This window comes from Bison bison, unplaced genomic scaffold, assembly GCF_000754665.1.
Source record: "Bison bison bison isolate TAMUID 2011002044 unplaced genomic scaffold, Bison_UMD1.0 scf7180017864318, whole genome shotgun sequence".
Classification (NCBI taxonomy): domain Eukaryota; kingdom Metazoa; phylum Chordata; class Mammalia; order Artiodactyla; family Bovidae; genus Bison; species Bison bison.
The window spans coordinates 593,707-603,123 of NW_011494890.1; the positions used below are offsets into that span (position 1 = coordinate 593,707).

The following is a 9,417-nucleotide window of genomic DNA, read 5'->3' on the forward strand; positions in this document are numbered from 1 at the left end:
CCTTCCATTTTCCATTTCTATAATTTTATCATTCCAAAATTTTAGAGATGCAATCATAAAGAACAGAACCTTTAGGGAGGGACTTTTCATTCAGCATAAGTCTCAAGAAATCATCCACGTTGTTGTGTGTGAATAGTTAGTTCCTGTCTATTGCTGAGGAGTATCCCATGGTAAAACCCATGGTATGGGTTTATCTGTTTGACCCCTTATCAACTGAAGAACACCTGGGTTATTTCTAGCTTTGAGTTATTATGGAAGAAAAAAAATGGCTATAAACATTCATATACAGGTTTCTGCATGAGTATAAATTTTCATTTCTTTGGGATAAATGCCCAAGAGGAAAATTGCTGGGTCGTATGGTAAACATATGTTTAGTTTTAAAAGAATGTGCCAAACTGTTTTCCAGACTAACTGCACCATTTTAAATTCCCATCAGCAATAATAGGAATGATCCAATATCCTCACCAATGTTTAGTGTACTCACTAATTTTTTTAGTTTGAGATCTTCTAAGAGAAGTGTAGTAACATCTCATTGTGGTTTTAATTTGCATTTCCTAATGACTAATAATGTTCAACATCTTTAATGTGCTTATTTGCCATCTATGTATCCTCTTGGATGAAATGTCTCTTCATTGTTTCACCCATTTCCATTTGGATTGTTTGGTTTTTTTCCTGTTGAGTTGTGAAGGCTCTTTATATTTGCATGTGTGTGGACTAAGTTGCTTCCGTATTGTTCAACTCTGTGTGACCCTAAGGACTGCAGCCTGCCAGGCACCTCTGGCAGTGGGATTCTCCAGCAAAGAATATTGGAGTGGATTGCCATTCCCTCCTCCAGGGGATCTTCCTGACCCAGAGATCAATTGAACCGGCATCTTTCATGTCTCTGGCATTGGCAGGGAGGTTCTTTACCACCAGCACCATATTTACTAGATACTGATTGTCAGATATGAGGTTTGAAAATATTTCCTTTAAATCTGTAGCTTGTCTTTTCATCCTCTTAATGGAAATTTTTATGGAGCAAAAGATTTTAACTTTGATGAAGACTAATTTACCATTTTTCTTTATGGTTTGTGATTTTGGTGTCAATTTTAGGAACATTTTGCCTAGCCTCAGATCCCATAGAATTTGTCCTATGTTATTTTTGAGACGATTGTAATGTTATATTTATGTTTAAGTTAATTTTTAAGTATTTTAAGTAATTTTAATTAATTAAAATTAAAATAATATAAAAAATAAAAAATGAAATAAAATTTTAAATACATAAGTTAATTTTTAAAATTTTGAGTTAATATCTTGCCTGGAAAATCCCATGGACACAGGAGCCTGGTAGGCTGCAGTCCATGGGGTCGCAAAGAGTCGACTGAACGACTTGACTTTCACTTTTCACTTTCATGCATTCGAGAAGGAAAGGGCAACCCACTCCAGTGTTCTTGCCTGGAGGATCCTGGGGATAGGGGAGCCTGGTGGGCTGCCGCCTCTGGGGTCGCACAGAGTCAGACACGACTGAAGCGACTTAGCAGCAGCAGCAGCAGGATATATATTACTCTTTTTTCTTGGTTGGTAGATGTTTAATTACTCCAGTATCATTTGTTGAAAATATTATTTTTTCTCCATTGAGTTTGTTTTTGTATCTTTTTCAAAAATCAATTAGGCACATATGTGTGGGTCTATTTTTATATTCCCTGTTCTGTTTCATTGATTGATGTGTCTGTTCCTTCACCAATGCCACACAGTCTTGATTGTCATCAAATAGGAATCTAATACTGTATTTATTATAAACATATTATTATATATATAATCTTATACTTAATATTAAGAAATATACTATTATAGAGTGAGTTTTGAAATTGGATAATCTTCGCAATATATTTTTCCAACATTGTTTTAAGTATTCTAGTTCCTTTGCAAGTCCATATGAAGTTTGGAATAATTTTATCTGTTTCTACAAAAAAACGCTTGCTGGGATTTTGATAGAGGATTACATTAAACCTATATATCAATTTGGGAAGAATTGACATCTCAACTATGTTGAGACTTGGAATCTGTGAACATATGTTTCTTCCAGTCTCTTCAGTTTCTCTCCTCAGGATTTGTATAATCTTCAGTATTCAAGTTTTTTACATTTATATTTAGATCTATACCTAAGTATGTCATTTTGAGTGATTTTTATTAGCATTGTATTTGATTTTTATCTTTCATTTTCTTTTTTTTAATACTTTGTTACCCTAGCTAGAATAGAACTTGCATATTAAGTTAAATAAGAATAGTGAGAGTGAACATTCTTACCTTATTGCTGATTTTAATGAACAGCATTTAGTCTTTTCCTTTAAGTATAATGTTGACCATAGGGTTTTTTGGTAGAAGGTCTTCATGAAATTGAGGAAATTCCCTTTATTCCTAGTTGTAAGAGCATTTTCAATCATGAATGGTGGCTGATCTTTTCAAATGCTTATTCAACACCCATTCATATATTCATGTGGTTTTTTTAGCCTGTTAATATGATACATTATATTCATTTTAGAATATTGAACTAGCCTTGAATCCCTGGAATAACCCTCTACTGTTGTAGTATATAAGTCCTTTTATATGTTGCTGAATTCTATTTGTTAATATTTTATTAAAAATTTTGAAGTCTATTTTCTGAAGGGATTGGTCTATACTTTTTTCCTACTGTCTTTGTCTGGTGTTGTTATCAAGATGATATTAGTTTCAAAAAATAAATTGGAAATTGTTTCCTTTTTTATTTTCTCAAAAAAATGTGTAGAATTTGCATTAAATCTGCTTTAAATATGTTAGAATTATTCAATATAACTGTCTAAGACCATAGATTTCTTTTTGAGGGAGTTTTTAATTATTAAGGTGATTTTTAAATATAGCTGTTCAGTTCAGTTCAGTTCAGTTCAGTTCAGTCTCTCAGTTGTGTCCATCTCTTTGCAACCCCATGAATTGCAGCACGCCAGGCCTCCCTGTCCATCACCAACTCCCGGAGTTCTTTCAAACTCATGTCCATCAAGTCGGTGATGCCATCCAGCCATCTCATCCTCTGTCATCCCCTTCTCCTCCTGTCCCCAATCCCTCCCAGCATCAGAGTCTTATCCAGTGAGTTAGCTCTTCACATGAGGTGGCCAAAATATTGGAGTTTCAGTCTCAGCATCAGTCCTTCCAATGAACACCCGGGACTGGTCTCCTTTAGCATGGACTGGTTGGATCTCCTTGCAGTCCAAGGGACTCTCAAGAGTCTTCTCCAACACCACAGTTCAAAAGCATCAATTCTTCGGCACTCAGCCTTCTTCACAGTCCAACTCTCACATCCATACATGACCACTGGAAAAACCATAGCCTTGACTAGAAGGACCTTTGTTGGCAAAGTAATATCTCTGCTTTTTAATATGCTGTCTAGGTTGGTCATAACTTTCCTTCCAAGGAGTAAGCATCTGTTAATTTCGTGGCTGCAGTCACCATCTGCAGTGATTTTGGAGCCCACAAAAATAAAGTCTGACACTGTTTCCCCATCTATTTCCCATGAAGTGATGGGACCAGATGCCATGATCTTCATTTTCTGAATGTTGAGCTTTAAGCCAACTTTTTCACTCTCCTCTTTCACTTTCATCAAGAGGCTTTTTAGTTCCTCTTCACTTTCTGCCATAAGGGTGGTGTCATCTAGGCCTGTTCAAATGATCTAGTTTATATTGAGTGAGTTGTAATTTATGATTTTGGAGAATTGGTCCATTTTATCTAATTTGTCTAGGTTCTATGTTTGTAGTTTTTCATTATTGTTTTTAGATATCTACAAGGTTCTGTAGTGATATATCCTATTTCATTACAGAAACTTATAATTTGTGTCTTCTCTCTTTTTTGTTAGTCTTCCTGGAGGTTTGCCAAGTTATCTTCTCTTTTTCCTATTAGTTTCTAGTTTGATTCTATTGCAGTCAGAAAACATACAAGATATGATTTCACTTATTCTTAATTTGTTCACATTTACTTTATGGGCCAGGATATGGTCTGTCTTGGTATATGTTTTGGGGGACTTGAAAATAATGTGTATTATTCTACTGTATGATGATATGCTCTAAAAATGTCAATTAGACTCTGTTGTTTGATGATGATGAATTCTGTATCTGTGCTAATTTTCCATCCAGTTGTTCTAACAATTGTTGAAAGAGGTGTGTTGAAGTCTACAACATCAATCATGGGTTTGTCTGTTTTTCTCTTCTATTTTGCCAGTTTTCATGCTACACAATTTGCATCTCTTTTGTTTGAAATATACACACTCAGAATTGCTATGTCTTTTTTTAAAGCATTTTATGTTGTTGTCTCTGGTAATTTTATTGAAGTTTTTTTGTTTTTGATATTAATATTATTTTCTTTGATTAATGTTTGCATGAGATATATATTGTGTCCATCATTTTACTTTCAAGCTGTATATGTTATTAGGTATGAATTGAGTTTCTTGTGGATAGCATATAACTAAGCTGTGATTTTTTTTTCCAACTCCATTGTGTAGATCTCTGCACTTTAATTGGTATATTCAGACAATTTAGATTTAATTTATTTATAGATATGTTATACTTAAAGCTTGATGTTTCGTCCTTTGTTTTCTATATTTTCTGTTTTATTTCTCCTACCTTCCTGTGGGTTACTTGAAAAATTTTTAGAATTTTTACTTACCTAGTGTTTTTCTGTATATCTGCTTGTGCATTTTTTGTGGTTGTTTTATATATTAAATTATATATACATAACTTATCAGAGTCCACTAGTGTCTTCATTTGCCTGTTCAGATGAAGTATGTAAATTTTACTTGCTTTTTGGTACCTTTATCCTTATCCATTTATAATATAATTATTTTGAATATTTTTTCCACCTGCATTTAGAATCACATCAGACAGTGATAAATTTTTATTTTCGCCATCAACCATAACTTAGAGAACTCCAAAGAAGGAAAGTCTATTATTTTTACTCATATTTTTGTTGCTGGATTCTTTCTTCCTTTCTAAAGTTTTGCCAAGTTTCTTCTTTTATCATTTCCTTTCTGTTTAGACAACTTCCTTAACCATTCTTTTAGGGTAGATTTACTGTTGAAAATTATCTTAGTGCCCCTTTGTCAGATACTGGTTTGATTTGCCCTTAATTTCTAGAGGATATTTTCCATAGATACAGGATTCTGGGTTAACAGTTCTTTTCTTTCAGCCATTAAAAATATTGTTCCCTTCATCTTGGCCACCATGGTTTCTGATGAGTAACTCACTTGTCAGAATTTTTTTTTTTTCCTTTATACGTAAGGTCATGTTTTTCTCTTGCTGTTTTCAACATTTTTTTCTTTGTCTTTAGTTTTCAGAGGTTTGACTAAGATGTGCTTTGGTGTGGATTTCTTTGGGTATTTCCTGCTTGTGGTTTGATAATCTTCTTGAATCTGTGTGACTTCTGCTAAATTTGGGGAGTTTCCAGTCGTTAATTCTTTGAGCATGTTTTGTACATTGCCCTCTATATCCTTTCTTTCTGGGATTTCAGTGGCATAAATATTTTTTCTTTTCTTATAGTTCCATAGTTGCATAAGGCTCTATTACCTAATTTCTTTTTAAGTGTATTTTCTCTGTGTGGTTCAGATTAGGTGATTTCTTTTGTTCTCGCTTCCAGGTTACTGATTCTTTCCTCTGCCCTCTCCATTTGTTCTTTACTCCAGCTATTGTATGTCCCGGGCTTCCCAGCTGGTGCTAGTGCACCAACCACTTGCCAATGCAGGAGACATGAGATGTGGGTTCTATCCCTGGGTTAGAAAGATCCCCTGGAAGAGGACACAGCAACCCACTCCAGGATTCTTGCCTGGAGAATCCCATGGACAGAGGAAGCTATAGTCCATGGGGTTGCAAAAAGTCAGACACAACCATGGCGACTTAATACACACACATTGTATTTTCTAGTTCAAAAATTTCCATCTGATTACTTTTATATCTTCCATTTATTTGCTAAGACTTTTTTTAAGTTTATTTCAACCATGTTCATAATTGCTCACTGAGGCATTTTTATGATGGCTACTTTAGAATCTTTGCATGGTAATTGTGGTATCTCTGTTATCCTGGTGTTCATGTGCATTGATTGTCTTATTATATTCAGCTTGAGATCATCCTGCTTCTCTGTGTGCAAGATCTTTCCAGCTGAAGCCTGGACATTTGGATGTCATGTTATGAGTCTCTGGATCTTATTTAAAGCTTCTATTTAAGCTAGCTTCTTCCCCCTGACACTAATCCAGCAGGAAAAAGGGGGTACACTTTCAGGTTTAGGTAGAAGTACAGGCACCCTGTGGCCACCAAGGACACCTAACTTTTTGCTTCAGGGAGGGGTTAAGTATTCCTCTTCCCCAGCAGGCCTCCAATGATACCCTCCTGGCCGGGGAAATTTGGAGAGGTTTTTTTAATTGTTCACTTTGTGCCTTTTCCGGCTTACAGGTTGAGGGGTGGTGGGGTGGCCTTGTGACTGCTGGGAAGTTTCTAATGTCCTGACTCTCCACTAGGTATCCTTTGTCTGACATCCCCTTAGCAGGAAGAAGAAGCTTGAATCATTACTTTTGGGTTTGGGTGGGTGTTCAGCCTCTTTATGAGTCTCCATTGAGACTGTATTTGGGAGGAAGAGTCCTCATTATTCCCTGACAAGGATGAAAATCCAAATTTCCTATTCAGACATTCCTACACTGCCCTGGGGTTAGCAGGGAGGAGTTGTTTGGGGTATTTTGTTCTAGCCTCACAAGTTTGGCACTAGCCCCTGCCCCCCAACTCTGCCTTTGCAGGCATGGGGTGGGTGTGTGGCGTTTGATGAGAGCAAAGTGGTATTGTCCCTGTGCTTTCTGTCTTTTCAGCCTACTGCTTTTCTGATTTTGACTGTAGAGAACAAGTTTTTGTTGGGAAATTTCGGGATTGCACCAGTTGGTGTCTCTGGGTTGCAGGCTTCCTCAGCCCCGAGTTTTGGATATGAAGCAAAATTAAAATGCAGGGAACTCGCCATCAGTTGTCCCTTGGGTCCTAGGGTCCCTAACTGGACTATCTTTTCTCCATCTTTCAGAGTCTTTTTACCTTTGTTTTATAGACAATGTCCAGGTTTTTTCATTGTACCCAGCAGCAGAATTTAGGATAAACTACTCCATCTGCCTGGAAATGAATATCTGCCACATCTTCTGTTTTTGTTTTTTCAGTTGAGGTGTCAATATATACTTTTCAAATGAGGTTCTCTAAGGAATCAGGCAGAATTGTAAAAAAGTTCTAATTGTATTTTGCATTAAAAGGAGTAAATTTTAAATAGCAGATGACAAAGTATCTCTATCTATAAGCTATTTTTTATATCCATTTCATTCCACTTTCCTATTCCTATCACTTTGTTTCTTGACTAGCAATAATGCTCCTTTAGGATCTACAACACTTCTGTTCAGATGTGAGCTTTTCTCACTTGAAAGTTCTTACTGAAAGACTCCTACTTGGGGGCGTGCCCATTTGATTCATTGCTGCTCCCCTATGTCTACCACAAGGCCTGGCCATATAATACTACTTAATAATATCTATTGAATAAATGAATGAGAACTCAAAATTTAACTGTTTTCTTTCTTTGAGGGCTTGTCTACTTTCTTCTTACTATGCTGAAGCATGGGGCACATGTGTCTGCCATGCTCAATTCTCCATCCGGCACTCTAAAGCACGTACTTAGGACATTAGCAAAATTTGTCCAGAATTTTGCAATCTAGAAAAAAAGCATTTTTAAATTCAGCATGTGTAAGCTTTTGTTTTATGGTTTACAATTGTTTGTGTTCTGAATTACAAATGAGGAGGACACCAGAATGGTTCCCATGCATGTGTGTGTACATATTCATTGCTACGATTCCTTAAGAAGGTGACCCAAAGACCATGACTCAAAAAAATGCATACCTTTTTCAGGGTATTTCCTAGATCACTTGTGCTTTTTTTTTTTTTTTTTGATGATTTTCTTTTATTAGGCAAGTCATGGTTTGATAATTTTTTAAAATATTTTTCAGGTATTGTGAAGTGTGTGTGTGCATCGGGGTAGGGATGCCTACATGGAGGAGGCATAACATTGGTCTGTAGTTTTGTAAGGCACTGAATATAATTTGAAAATGTTGGTAACAGAGTTCTAAAGATCCTCTCATTAATTGAAAAATTGAAACACTTTTAAATGCGGGTAGAACATGATTCTTTTCAGTACTACTGAGTATGTTTGGTTTAAATACTAATAAGACTTGCTTTGTTTGGCTTTAGATTCTGCTTAAGGAAATGGAGAAAGATTTAATTCACTGTACTTTTGTTAGAAAGTATGGAAATGTTTGTCCACGGGAACTTTCGTCGCCCGCTAGATTGGAAATTCACCGGGGAGAGGGAACCATTTCATTTTATTGCCTAAGAGCTGTTGATATATTTCCTGCATCTTTCAAAGGCATCTTTCATACCATACAGGAAAACTGTAGCTGGTGAAGGAACAGAAAGAGCACTCCTTACATGAGTCAGACTCGGCAAACTTGCACAGCAGCTGTGCTAGGTGCTGTGAAGGATTATCACAGGACCCAGTTGCAGTGGTCTGTGTGGTCGAAGAGACAACTGGCTCCCTCAGGGGACCACTTTGATGGAGACTGCGGCAATAATGCATTCCCACTGTTGCTAGTGGATTTTGTGACCATGTAGTATAAAACTGGTGCCAGATAAAATCAGAAAGTAATAAAAAGCAAGACGAAACTCAGAGATTGTAAGTCTTCATGTGAGGGACTGAAACGAATGTCCTGGGCTTGTTGCATGCACTCTTAAGGAAAAAGGAGCCTGAGGAAGGGATGCCTTTAACTCGAAAAACTTGCAGAGACTTCAGTCTTTTCATTTGAGAACCACTTGGGTGTGTTGTGAAATAAAGTTGCAGAGTAGGCATGTTCAGACCTTTATTTGCTACATTTAGTAGGAAAGATTCCCCCCCTCCCTCCTAACTACAAGAAGCCAGAGTTTTCCGTGCAAACTGGAGCAGGCGTTGCAAGAATCAGATTCACTTTGGACGACTCTTCACATTCCAAGTCATCATTGCATTAGGCAGCACAATTCCATCTCTGGTTGATGGGCAGAAAAAGTGGGCAGCTTGCCAGGTAGACGTTTCCATGACTCCCAGCCCCCAAAGGTGATGCGTTTTTCAGCTAATTCAATGAAGAGTGGGCTGAACTTTGGGTCTAAACGAGACAATAGCTGCCTTCGCAGTATCAGCAGAATGGTTGATGGGAATGCACTCTACATTTGGCAGAGGATCATGTGACCTTACGACTGAGATTTTGTGATGGTGCCAACGGAGACTTGGAAAGCAGGAACCGTCCTGACTTTTTTCTTCTTTTTTAGCATGGCTCAGAAAATGGTGGATCTTAATACTTGACTTTAGCCAGACTCAGCAAGC

At 36.9% G+C, this 9,417-nt stretch overlaps 1 long non-coding RNA gene across 5 annotated transcripts in view; it reads left to right on the forward strand.

Annotated features, from left to right (window-relative positions):
- The window catches only part of LOC104997976, a 397,981-nt gene that overhangs the window by 379,569 nt on the left and 8,995 nt on the right, over positions 1–9,417 (forward strand). The window lies entirely within an intron of this gene.